At 40.7% G+C, this 14,410-nt stretch overlaps 1 protein-coding gene across 12 annotated transcripts in view; it reads left to right on the top strand.

Annotated features, from left to right (window-relative positions):
• Positions 1–14,410, top strand: part of RIMS1 (regulating synaptic membrane exocytosis 1) — a 302,331-nt gene that overhangs the window by 44,923 nt on the left and 242,998 nt on the right. The window lies entirely within an intron of this gene.

Raw genomic sequence — 14,410 nt, 5'->3', positions numbered from 1 at the left:
GGGTGGGAGAATGACACAGGTGATGGCTGCGTAGCTGCTTCAATACTTCAGTTTCCTGCCTAAACTCCGACTCTGTAATTAAAAATATCTGATGCTGGCATCTCTAAATTTCAGTTCCAAGTGGTGGGAAATTCACAAGATCAGTTGTTTTTTTCTCAAATGTTGCCATCTTGGCCTGAACTCAAATGACAGCAGCTGTTCTCATGAGATTTCAGTTTCAGCCAACTGACAAAACAGCCTTTTTCTTTTCAGATCTAACCAGCTAGTGATGGTGGCAATGACTTCTCTTCATAATGTTAGGAATCCATACATCCCCTCCCACACGCCATGTACATGGGAAGAATAAAATGAAGGTGGACTCCAGTGTGCTGCATATTTATCATTTCTGCTGAATGGAGTTGTGTATTTTGTATGTAGAAAACATGGCCCAGTCCTCCAGTTTTCAGCATTTACATTTTAGTATGTGATATATTCTCTAAGGATTTACGTGTAAAGATCTGTAAAATAAAAAGCTTTCCTCTGGGGAATCACTGACTGGGAATGACTTCTACCTTCAGTCACATGCGATGGCATTGAAATACCAACTCCTCCTGATTGATCTCTGCCAGTGTTCACTTGCCCTTCTTCCTCTCCAGCTTTCAGCAGCATATGGAGCATCAACAGACTCGTGGGCAGCTTGGCTTGACCTGAAAAAATCAGAAAGCAGTACTGATTTTAAAAATAGGGTGCGGAAGCTAAGGCAACTCGTGCTTCTGTCTCACAGGAACAGAAGGAGTGGCGGTGGTCAAAGAGGACTTGGTGTGTGTTGGGAGGATTAGGACCAGGTATGAAGGAAAAAAATAGGGTTGTACTTCTCTTCCCTCTCCTACACATGAGTGTGTTCTTTGAGTGTGGCAAGGGACTGTGACTTCTATAGTCTCTGATGGAAGGTGGGAGAGTTGCTCCCTTCCCCTAGAGTGCCAGCACTGAGTCCACAGTCTCCAGCCTTCTAACTGATAGGTTTTCAGTCCCTGGCTGCTCTTCCGGGGTATCTTGTTACCAGGCACCTTTTTCCTCCTCACCATCCAGGGTGGGCACCCTGTGATCCCAGTGGCTAGCTAGGGAGATGTCCCAAATATCTATCTTCACTATCCTAAGAATGAAAATTATGGTTTGGAGTAATGCAGATTTGGTTCAATTTAGACTGTAGGAAAGGGGGAAACCATTGAGAATTTATCATGCTTGTGAATAATCACTTACATGAGAGTTTGGGTTTTTCTCAGTCTTTCTCCCATCTGAATTCATAGAACTCCTGATGGTCAGCCTGAGAGCCATTTTGTTCAGGCTTCTTCTCATGTTCTCAAAAGGGAAGTCTAAAACTTTCTGTCTAAGAGCTTATTTAATCCAGGGATGTGGAATTCCCAGCCAAGTTGATAGATGGTTAAATTCATGATTGTGGGCTGAAAAACTGAGTGACACATTTGGAACTTGATCTTAGATGTGAATTGTCAAAGGGAGAGTGTCTTTTCCAGGCTGGTGCAGTGCTGTTCTTACTTAGACCTTGTGGAGCTGAGAGGAGTTAGCTGATCTCTGTTACATGTGTAAAGATCAAGCTGTCTGGCGTGTCTACGGCAGTCCTCTGGCTGTTCAGACACCATAAAAGAAGAAAATCTGACCCCAAATACTCTTGGTATGTTGTCTATGCCACATCCAAATCCAAGCCTAAGCTAGCGTGTGCTCACTTAGAAACCATCAATGGGATTCAACTTAACAAGTATAACTGGATGCCTGTACCTGAAATCTCCATGCAAGTTTGTAACATGAAATTCTCCAGAGCCGTTACTGGAGAGGAATGGACACTTGTTAGGGTAGATTCATCTCATCCTAAGGTCCATGTTTTTCTATGCCGACTACAAAAGTAATTTAGAGTAAGTAACTCGGCTAGTGATACCATTTTTTTGGTAGGTGTGTGAATATAGGCAAGTTGAATCTCACTGCTTGTGGCACTGAGGCAACATGGAGCTGCTTGCCAGTAGCTATGTGTCAGAGCTAAATCCTCTTTCTCAGGATCAGGAAATTGGAAGCGGTTCCTGGATGCCTGTCCTGTGCATCAGAGAGTTACAGCACAGGGGGATATCTTGCTCCAAAAATCTGTGTTAATGAACACTTAGAGAAAACATAAAAATAACCCTAAGGGGAACATTCACATTTGCAGTCAGGACTGTGGATACAGAGCTGGCAAAGACTGCCTGGAGCTGAATGTGATGTTATAAGGAAAAGAAACACGAACTGTCAATAAATGCTCAAGTAACCCATCCCTCAAACTAACAGGTCTGGGACTAGGAACTTAGAAGATTCTCCAGTATCTTAGTGGATGACCTTGAAAATATTTTTTTCTTGTTATAGCTCTAGTTCCTAGTCTATGTAATGTGGACAAGGCATTGATTTCTTGCAAAACCCTTTGTCTTGGTTTAAAACAATGTACAGGGTTGAGCCTGGGAAACAAGCTACCGCCCCTTTAGTTTTAACGACTACCCTTTCACCAGTGAGGAGAGACAAATGTGAGAAGATGTAAGTGAAAAAATAGAAGTTTACTAAAAACTGAAGCAATAACAGGCAAAATAACAGTTAAAATTACTAGATACAAAGGTGCTGATTCCCATGGATTGCCTGAGGAACCAGGAGAAGCAAGAGATGGAAAGATATGGAATACAATATACATTTTTTGGGTTACCTAGAACACCCTTTGTCAGGCCAAATGAGGAGTTTCTGTGCAAGTGCTGAAGGGTTTTCTCCAGGTACTAGAGAGGTGTGGTGTTCCAAAAAAGTTCTGTAGAACTGCCATTTAATGTTACTCAATAGGTCTTAATATAAGATAGCATCAGAAATATTATATGAATAGATGCAGTAACTTAACCAAAGATGAGAAAAAAAGTTACAGGTAGAGTATACCAAATGTAGCTCTAATTGTGCTGGAAATTAGGCGACTTAAAGTAGTAAAAAACAATCCATGTTTTCAATATGCAAAGGTCAGGAAGCAAGCTTTATTATAAACAGAAAATAGACTTGCTCATCTTTCATAAAAAAAGATGATTTTATAAAAGCAACAGATATCTTCATCCATACAGAACTAAATAAAACATAGTGATAATAATACAGAAGTGCTTTCTAATGAAGCTTTTCCTATGAGTGATAAAATAAAATATGTTCTTTAGGAACTGAATCAGTGTACATGCTTGACTTATCTGACAGAGACCAACAAACCTTCCTTGATTATGTGATCTGATGTGATCTTTGATTGTAGTGACTATGGTAAGATATCTTCCATTTGCCATATATGAATTCTGCTGAAATCACAGAACTTGAGCTTTTAATTATGCAGTTCTACATTTTATGATTTTTTCACTTTTTTAAACTGCTACAAGAACATCAGGCTTTCTTTATTGGTGTCTCAAATAAATTCTCCCTGTCTAGGCCATATAGAAATAGTGTTTTACCTACTCTGTTGCCATGAACACAGTGTCACAGGGTATAAGAATGACCTGTCCAAGTTTTTTACAGGACACCAGGTTGTGTTGCCTTGCCCAGAGGTAGAATGAGGGAAGTTTACTGTGAGAATCTTTCTAGAGCTTGGGAGTAGAGGATCTGGGTGATTGCCGTCATTCCCGGCATGAACTGATGTAAAGCAGCACTGTTGGGTCTTTTTTTTTGAGGGAGACCAGGAGCAGTCAGGTGATCCACAATGATGTCTGGAGGCAGAAATGTAGTCAGTAGATGCTGAAGTAAGCTGCTGCAATGAGGTCTGCAAAAAAGTATGTTGTGTCTGCAGCTCTAGTCCATTTACCTTAGACAGTCTTGAGCAGAATGTGAGAAGCAGGGCTCATTTGTGTCCAGCTGACCTGTGCCGTTATTAAAAATGGCAATGGCAACGACACCAGTCAAGTGCACCACAGTTGCCTTGAATGAAGTTACATTTTTGACTTTTGAAATACGGAATTGTGAATGGTTTTCAATAAATCAGATGGAACACGCAGGAAAAAAAAGCTCAATAGTCCAGTAAGAAATTTTGTTAGCATGTGCTATTCTAAAAGTGATTTTATTGTCACATTGATTTTGAGTTCTCCTTAACAACAATGAAAAGAAACCAATGGGATTTTTAAAATTCATGTAACACTTTTTTTGCTCTTCTAAAATAAAAATGCTTTTTTGCAATATAGTTATTCAAAGGATTTGTGTCTGATTTATATATTAAAATATTTGGGATTGCATTTGCATTTTTAAAGGCATGTGCTACCTTGCGTGTCCAACCACACAGGTACAGCAGTTTAGCCTGCATCAGGCTAATGCTAATGTGACTCCACACATACAGTATCTGTTACCCAAGTTTGTATTTTTCCTTTCTACTTAGAAAAATGAAATCCAACACATGTAGCTGAAGTGGTTTAAAACATTACTCCTCAATAGCTGTTCTCTGCCAGCAGAAGGTCACAGTCAGCCGCTGAGCTGCCTTAGTGGGTTGGGTTTGCTTCTGTACAAAGTCAGCTGGGTTAGCTTCTGCCTTGGCTGGTGGTGTGTGTGGTTGTTCAGCCTCCCATGGAAAACAACTGCAGGAACTTGCTCCCAAACTGTTACAGCTGTTTCCAAATCATTGCCAACTCTGTAGGCTCTGGTACAATGCTGTGTGCAGACCAAGGCTTTTTAAAAAATGTCGAAAGTACCACAAGTCATCTTAACAACCATGGGGAGTGTTTCAGAATTATTTTTGCCCTAATTGTACATTGGGAAGAGAGACAGTTCCTTTCAAAAACAGGGCTTCCTAATAATGAATTTATAAGAATAAAACTTGTAAAGTGTATTTGACAGTATTTAGCAGCTGTAGAATTTCGTCATTTGTTCCGTGATTTCATGCTGTCAAATCTGACAACATGAACTAGTGCCAATCTTTGCTTTGAAAGACAATTTCCTTTTTATAAAGATTCTAATTATTAAAGCTAAATTTGGATTTTATTAAAAGGAAGTTGTTAGTCTTTTATATTTGTCAAATAGCTTTCAAAAACTAAGTTGGTTCTACCTTTGACAATTAATCAAAACGATATTAACTGAAAACCAGTTTTTTTCCACCTTCTGCTACCAATGGATGAAGTTGGTGTCAGTGGCAAGGAAGGCACTTGTATTTTTGATACTCGTAAAACCTGGTTATCAACTGTGTAGAAGTCTGGATTTATTAACCATTTTCAGACAGACTTAGTTGGGCACACTTGGATCTAATTTAGCTAAAGACGCTATTGAGTACCCCTGCATATGCAGGACAGGTTGTTCAACCTGTGAAGTTAACTTGGATGTTGCCATAATTTGGGTCCTAAAGATATACAACCCTTTTGTCTTTAAAATGACAGTTCTTTTAACACCCTTCTTGATTGAATTTGCCTATAGGCAAAGGTTTGAATTAATGCAGATTGGCAGCTGCTATTGTAACCTATGCTCTGGATACAGGCTAGCTCAGCTCAGATGCTACTGGCCTTCTGAACTGTTCTGTACTTTGTCCAGATTCTATCACAACCCAAAAAGCACAGACTAGTTATTCCACTGCTTACCTGAAAATAATGCATGTGACAGTTTATGGTTTGGGGGCAGGATACACTTTTATTAACTAGCAGCAAGCTAGTCTCTTGACCTCTTTCCCTGGAATACACCAGACTTCTGGATGCAGAAGTGTGCAATTGGCTGGTTATGAGGGTTTTGAGCCCTTTTCCCTCCTTCCCCCACATGAACTCAGTGTAGAGACTATAATGAGAATTACAGTAAGTACATTGCAGACTGTGCAGGAAACTTTGGTGCTGGTGTTCTGGGGCTTCTTGACTATGTTTTCACAAGTATAAGCAATAGAGGTGGGACCACTGAAATGGTACTAATGAAACATTAATTTTCTGCATCATCTGATGACAACAGCCATGTTCAGTTTCTGAAACAATATTCCTGAATGAGCAGTTTTGAACTTACTGAATTACACTGCTGTAGTTCTAGCCTGATTCTCTGAGAAACAGTGAAGCATATACATTAAAAATAAGGAGAAAACCTTAGCACAGTACAAAATATTGTAGAACACATACCTAAAAGGCACCCAGTGCACACAGACTCATAGAATAGTTAAAACTGGAAGGGACCTCTAGAGATCATCTAGACCAGCTCTTGTGTTCGAGTCGGATCAGTTGAAGCAGATTGCTCAGGGACAGGTTCAGTCAGATTTTGAGCATCTCCAGGCATGAAGACTCCACAGCCTCTGCAGGAAACCTGTGTTCAGTTAGCCTCTTGATTAAAGAAAACAAGTTTTTTTCTTAGGTTTAAAAGGAATTTCCTGTATTTCAGTTTGCGACCTTTGGCCCTTGTCGATTCACTGGCTCCCGCAGAGAAAAGCCTTGCTCAGTCTTCTCTGTGCCCTCTCATCACATATTACACACATAAATGAAATACCCCTTACCCTCTGTTCTCCAGGATGAACAGTTCCAGCTCTCTCAGCCTCCCTTTGTATGACCCTCACTTATCTTTGTGATCCTTTGCAGATCCTGCTCCAGTAGGTCCATGTCTCTCTTGTACTGGGAAGCCCTGAACTGGACAGAGTACTCCAGGTGTGGCCTCACCCTCACTGAGTAGAGGGGCAGGATCACCTCCCTTGACCTGCTGGCAGTGCCCCCACCTCATGCAGGTCAGGATGGTGTTGACCTTCTTTGTGAAGCTTTTATGGTCTAGTATTGTGTGGCAGGTTTCACTAGAGAGAAATAAAATTTTAGAAGTGATCTGGCTTGAATTAAATTTTTAAATAGCAAAATATGCCCTCAGTGAAGAGAACAATGTGTGCAAGTAAACTGCAGGAGAGAAACTGTCAATCTAGGAATGAGACAACTGCACACAGAGGTTTCAGTGATCAACGAAAGTAGCCTAAAGAGCCACCAGAGTACAGTGTATTTCTTGGGAAATCTCTTGGCCTGATAATAAGCCTTGGGGTGGCACTGGGCTAGGACATCTGGTAGGCTACTGAGCTACCAAATAATACCCTGCAGCCCGCGGGAGGTCTCTGTATAACCTCCATTTTTAAGTAACTGTCTTCTTCTTAGAGTTGTATTTGGTTACATATCTAAAATACTCCTGCTGCTGGCTTTGCATAAAGCCAGCTGTAAGGAGTAGTTAGGGGTGAGTCTCTGTGTTTTCCCTCTCCCTTGCTTTCAGTTATTCAGACATGAGAATATGATGAGGAACTGTTTTGATTTTTTCCCCCACATGCTGGGTGATTAAGGACCTGAGTGCTGAAGACCCACTTTCCTCTTCCCTGAGCATCATTTTCTGTTCCACCCAATTTGCAATATGTTCTTTAGGCTCTGCTGGAGCTCATGAAACATTTATACCCGTGGTTATGTGGTAAATTTTGTAGCACTTGTGCCCCGGTATTACTGTGTGCCTGTAGCCACACGACATCCTTGTGTCTAACCTGAGGGACATGGATTTGACAGATAGACCACTTGGTGAATAAGGAATTGGCTGGATGGATGCATTCAAAGGGTTGTAGTCAGTGACTCAGAGTCCGGGTGGACACCAGTGACAAGTGATGTTCCTCAGGGACTGGCGTTGTGCCTGACGCTGTTTAATATCTTTGTTGGCAACACAGACAGTGGGATCGAGTGCACCCTCAGCAAGTTTTCCAATGACATCAAGCTGTGCAGTGGGGTCAACACGCAGGAGGTATGTCATCCAGAGGGACGTGGACAGGCAGGCCTGTGTAAACCTCATGAAGCACTACAAGGCTAGATTCAAGGTTCTACAGATGGATCAGTGCAATCCCAAGTACAAGTACAGGCTAGGTGCTGAATGGATTGAGAGCAGCCCTGAAGAGAAGGTCTTGGGGGGTGTTGGTGAATGAGAAGCTCAGCATGACCCAGCAATGTGCACTCACAGTCCAGAAAGCCAAACACATCCTGGGATGAATCAAAAGAAGCACAGCCAGCAGGGCAAAAGAGTTATTCTCCCCTTCTGCTTCACTGTGGTGAGACTCCACCTGGAGCACTGCATCCAGCTCTGGAACCCTAACATAAGAATGACATGGACCTATTGGAGTGAATCCATAGGAGCATCACAAAGATGAACAGAGGGCTGGACCACCTCTCCTATGAAGACATGCTGAGAGAGTTTGAGTCATTCACCCTGGAGAAGAGAAGGCTCTGGAGAGACCTTATAGCAGCCTTCCAGTACCTGAAGGGAACCTATGAGAAAGCTATGGAGGGGCTTTTTACAGGGGTATGTAGTGATAGGGCTAGGAGGAGTGGCTTTAAAAGGAAAGAGGGTAGGTTTAGATTAGATACTAGGAATAAGTTTTTTATTGTTAAAATGGTGAAGCACTGGCACAGGTTGCCCAGAGAAGTTGTGGATGCCCCATCCCAGGAGGTGTTCAAGACCAGGTTGGGTGGGGCCTTGAACAACCTGGTCTTAATGGTAGGTGTCCCTGTCCATGGCAGGAGGGTTGGAACTTGTGCTCTTCAATGTCCCTTTGAAACCAAACCATTCTAATTATATGATATCTGACATGCTGTTTACATGAATTATGGACCTAAATGTTTTGTCTGAAAACATGCTTGAAAGCAAGTTATTCTCTGCTTCCTTCCTCCCCTAGAATTATACTTATCCATGATTATGTATTGTCAGAAGTTTATGTCCAGCCCTAGTTAATGCTCTTTCATTTCATGGTGGTCCTATTTCTTGTCTCAGACCTTCAATACTGATTTTGTACTTGGAGGTCCATTCTGATCTGCCAAAACCAAATAAATGAGTATCCATAAACAAAAGGGAACTGGGCAGAATGATTGCATTGGTTTCTTGTTCTTCAACATATTGCAGTCTGATTTGGGTTCTGATTTGAAATATAATTGAAAAATTCAAAGGAAGCCTCATAATGTTCATCACATCTCTCAGATGAGGAGTCATTTTAGCTAGCTTAAAGAAACCCATGCCACATGAAATGTGTTACCTGTGGGCCCCTGTTTCTCTCTGTCTGCCATTGCTGTGAAGAACCTCTCCTGCAGTATATGGCCAAAAATCACTTCAGGCTCCCATGTTCCAGGAAGGTCCCAGTGGTTGAAAAGGTACTTAATTTTCTCATTGTGCTGAAGGTTTCAGTTTGGGAGAATGCTGAAAAACAACTCACAAGTTCGTCTGAATGCTCTGGCTAGCTGGATTAATTTTCTGGCTGTTTTTTGGGTGTGGATGGAAACATCGTATCAGAAGGAGGCTTTTGTGGCCCATCTGCTTGATGATTGGGACTGTCCAGGGAAGCACTGCAATTGCAGGAGAGTCTCTGTGGAAAGATGCCTTCATTTTAGCCTCTGGAACAACAGGCTCACTGAGGCTGGAGCAGTTGGTCATGGTAACTATGTCTGCTGGAGGTGTGTGCTGGATGGGAGGTTGTGGCCAAGTTATGGAGCTGAAGGAGGAGAGGAGCAGACTCTGTGTATGGTATCAGGGAAGATGGAAAAAGGATTGAGAGTGTCTTCACAGAGACCCTGCAGAGATGAGAACCTGAATGTCCTGACTGTGCAAAGCAGGGCAGCCAGAGTCTGTGGGCAGTTTTGATGTAAGTGGAGGAACACTGTGTTGAGGAACACTGAAGGCTTATGACTTCTGTCAAAAGGTGTCCTTACAAGGTTGCTGTCTTATCTTGTAAAGGAAGGCCAGGCAAATTCTGTGTTGAGTGAATAAATGCAAATGTGCCCATCTTCAAAAAATCCTAGAATTTTAACTTGAAGAGCTGCAGGCCAGTCAGCCTTACTTCAGCCCCTGGGAAAATCATGGAGTGTGTCCTTTTGTAATATGTTTCTGGAAAAATTGGTGATTGAAACAGTCAGAATGGATTTCTTAAGAGTAAGTCATTCTTGACCAACTAAGTTCCCTTGCTATGATGAAATCACTATTGTCGTGGATGAGAGAGTACTATGTCATCGACCTTGGCTTTAACACAAAGTTCTATACAGTTTCACACAATATTCCTATGTCCAGGCTGGGGCCTTGCTGTCTAGATGGACTAGCAACAAGCAGAAACCTGGCTGGATATTTAGACTCAGAGTGTAGCAGTTAGTGGTTCGTATTCTGCCTGGATAACAGTGGAGTGCCACAGGGGTTTCTTGCATTTAATGTCTTTTTCAGTGACCTGAAAAAGGCAACAGAATGCATTTTGGTTTAAGTTTGCAGATGATACCATACTGGGAGGGTCAGTAGATAGGACAGAATTTTCTTCTATAGGAACCCTCATAAATAAGAGTAGTGGGTTGACAGGAACCCTATGAAATTCAATAGGGCAAATGCAGACTCCTGCTTCTGAGAAACAATGCACCAGTGTGGGCTGGAAACTGACTGGTGGCAGTTCAGCAGAATACTTTGGCAACCCAGAGAATGGGAAGCTGAATATAAGCCAACAGTGTACCTTGGTAGTAAGGGCCAACAGCATCCAGCAGCCAGGAAATATCAAGGGGAGGTATTATCCTCTAGTCAGCACTCATTAGGTTTCACAAAAAATATTGCATCTTTCGGACCTTTTCCATCATCCCTGACATGATATGTATAGTTTTGGACCCCACAATACAGAAAAGGTGGTGATGAACTGCAGTGAGTTTAGCAGAGACCACCAAAATGGTCAGGGATTGATCAGGAGTAGTTGTCCTCAGAGAGGCTGAGGGACCTGGTCTTGCTCAGCCTGGAGAAGAGATGGCTTTAGGGGGAATGTGTTAATGACCTTCCAATACCTACAAGGAGTTTGTTCAGAAGATGGAGCCAGGCTTTCCCAAGCACTATGTTGATTGGAGGGTGAGAGATATTTGGCATAAACTGAAATTCACTCACTCAGAGTGAATATAAGGAAAAGCTTTCTCATCATAAAGGCAGTCAAGCAGTGAGTAGTTTCCCAAAGATTGTAGTCTCCATCCTTGAAGGTTTCGAGGCTGACTGAGCAACCTGATATCACAACAGAGCTGACCCGGCTGTGAGCAGTTGGTTGGACTAGATCATCTCCAGATATCCCTTCCAACCTCAAATATCCTGTGATCCTGTGTGTAGGAGTATGTAAGTATAGATTATGTACAGAATGAGTTCTGTGGAGACCAGATATGGAACATGTCTTCATAGAGGCCACAAAAGTGGTTCACTTTTGACAAGTAATGTATATTTTTTAAAATAAGGAATATTCAGATTTCTGTGAAAAGAAAAGTAAAATGCTACTATATCTGATTTTCTCTGCCTCCTCAGTTCTTTGCAGATCTTATTTTAGGCCAGAACCAGCAAAGTCTGACATGTTGTCTCCATATTCATGCACAGATCCCTTGCCTGGATTCATGTTGAATACATCTTTGTGAAAGATTTAATAAATTACTTCCATTTCCATCATTTATGTAGTGAATAGAGCATGAAAGGTAGAAAAAATAGCTTTCAAAATATCAGTGTAGCTGTTCTATTTGGAGACAACCCTTCAAACACCTGAATTATTGCATGTCTATTAAAGTGGAGACAGTAAGGGTGATACATGTATTCTAGGTAAACACCATGCTGGTGTTTGACAGTTTGCTAATAATTCATACAATAAATATCCCTTCATGTAGTCTAAATGCATCTCTCAGATATTTTCTACTGGGCAACATAGATGTAATCAAGAATAATTGAAGAGCTGATTTTGTGCTATGTTAACAGAACTGTCTTCCTGACTATGTTAAGATGCCTAACATGTTTGCTTTCTCCATGATCACATTGTTTGAATTGGATGTGAAAGAATGGTTAGTACTGTTTAGTCATAATGTGTCATAAGAATCTTAAATACCTTAGGAAGAAATCATAATTATGTTCCTAAGACTGATGGTATTTCAGATCTTGCCGTGATAAAGGTTTTTTGGTCCTGCCTCAGAATTACCTTCAGAAAAAGAAGTATGCTCTCAACCTAATCATGTCAGCATCAGAACACCTGCAAAAATAGATCAAAAGAAAAAATGGAATTACTGAGATTTGCTTGCTATGAATAGCACTAGTGTGAATGTGTTAAGCAGTCATGTTGGCTGTACTGAAAATGCAACATACCCAGGGGAACCAATACAAAAGAAAACAAACTTGGAGATGTATTGACTGTTTTAGATAGCAGTTTGGGGTTTTTTGCAATCCTTTTGTTTGCACCTTTCTGTGGGGTAGTGAGTGCAACACCTATGGGGATTATCAGATGTGCCTCAAGCTGGAGGATGATCATGAGAACTGCAAACTGAGTAATGCTGTTCTTGTGTGGAAAATGTTGGGTTTTGTTGTGACAGAAGCAAAAATCTTGCTTGGCTACTGAAGTCTTAATGGCTGATCATATCCCTTGGGTGCCTGGCCTAGAAACCAGCCAGTACAAAGTGATCAGCTCTGAAAGACTGTATGCAGCAAACATCAAGGAGGGGACATGCATTGTTTACAGATGGACGACAGTGTGGTGGGATGGGAAAGGCACCATGCTTCTATCAGGGTTAGAGACCTTCAAAGCCTGTGTCTATTACTAGTAACTTCCACATTTCTGATGGCAGTTTTGTCCTGATTTGTGATACTGTAATGATGTAAGTAAGCATGGTGAAAAAAAAGTGGTGATCGTCACAAGACTGCCTAAAACTGCCAGGGATGGAAAACAAACAAACTGGTTAAGAGTATGCTTATGGTCAGGCCTCCTTATCTGCCTTTCGTTTGTAGCCATTTGATCTTCCTTAAGCAGGGAAACTATTAGTCTGTTTCTTTGGCTCTGAAAGAAATTTTCATTTCTTTTGCAAAAAGGCTTAAAAAATTCCCCAAAACATCAGAAAACCTAAAACACAACAAAAAAAGTTGCTGCTAAGGGTTTATTTTAATAAAATAAAATCTCAGAACACAAGAGTTATGTTAGCTCTATCCTTCTTTTCATACAATTTCACATGTCCTGTATGTATCAGTATTTACCGGGAACTGGAGAAGAGGAAACAATTTCCTTTAGGGCACAGCACCTAAGGAGGAGTTCACTAAAACCTTTGATAGATTTTGTGATGATTTCATGGGTTTCAGCTGGTGTTAAGCCCTTGACATGAAGATAAAGGTGTTGAAATACTTCTGTCACCACATACATTACTACTTACATTATTTTCTTCATGAGCAGAGCATGAGTAGAAGCTTCATTTAGCCCGGCGGAATTAAAAAAAGTTTATGGAGAATGGGATTTGCAACCTGTGTACTGTTGTTTGGTTATCAATGTTTATATTAAAAATACTTATTAGTGCATTAAATTACTTAAATTTGCTGCTATTTTAAGGATATCGACAAGATCTCTGTAGGTCTCAAGTCCCTCCCATCCTCCCCCAGCCTTTACCTGTGATTCATGATCATTGTTTAGCAATAGGTATGCTGAAACGTGCTGTAAAAGTTTCCAATGTGTTAAATTACATCTTCAAGTCTGTTCTTGATAATGGTTAGACATTAGGACATTGAACACAGGTTCTTCTGACAAGTTTATATGTTGCTGTTCTAGATCCTTTATATTTGTCTGGATCGAATAGTGCCCGGTGAAGGCACTGTTATACCTGTGCTGCTTTCGTATTTCTGAGCATGCTAATTGCAACCTGCTCGTGTTCATTTGTCTTTGCGTGTCCCAAATATGTCCTGTTTTCTCTTCTAGATAACGGGAGATACAAAGCTGTGTTATTTGCTGCTATAGCTAAACTAAGTCAAACCAAGCAGAAGATAGGCCAAGAGAAGTTCAGACAAAGCAGGCCTGACAAGTGTTAGTCCTGAAGCCTTGAAAACTCGGTGATAAGCCTGTGGCTTGTTCCTGGAAGTGGCGATACTGGGCTGCAGGGTGGCAAGAACTGAAAGGGCAACTAAAGCAGTAGGCAAAAGAGCATACCTTGCATTTTATTTTATTTTATGTTATGTTATGTTATGTTACGTTACGTTACGTTATGTAATGTTGTTATGTTATGTTATGTTATTTTATGTTATTTTATGTTATTTTATGTTATTTTATGTTATGTTATTTTATGTTATGTAATTTTATGTTATGTTATTTTATGTTATTTTTCAGTTATTGCATAGCCTTTTCAGAGCATGCAGTGAGTGACTTCTTGATTTATATTTTGCCCTAGTAACTAACCTGTAATTAAAATGTTTCTCCTGTGTGGGTTTTTACCCTCTGCTTACAGTCACAAATTTAGATTGATCAAGCTATGATAGTAGCTGTGACATTTAATGTTTTTTATTGGCCATTCTCATTGTAATAAACAAGGAAAATAGCACTGATTTTTTTTAATGTATCCATTAAATTAAGAAATTAGTTGTACAGAAGTAACTGCTTTCCAGATAGAAGGTATCTTTTATGTTGAAACCTTACCAAATAGTATTTAAAAAAAAATGGAAAGATTTT

Source organism: Chamaea fasciata, unplaced genomic scaffold (assembly GCF_029207755.1).
Source record: "Chamaea fasciata isolate MVZ Bird 193981 ecotype frontalis unplaced genomic scaffold, bChaFas1.0.hap1 SCAF_3, whole genome shotgun sequence".
Lineage (NCBI taxonomy): Eukaryota > Metazoa > Chordata > Aves > Passeriformes > Sylviidae > Chamaea > Chamaea fasciata.
This window is presented reverse-complemented; position numbering and strand designations above follow the sequence as displayed.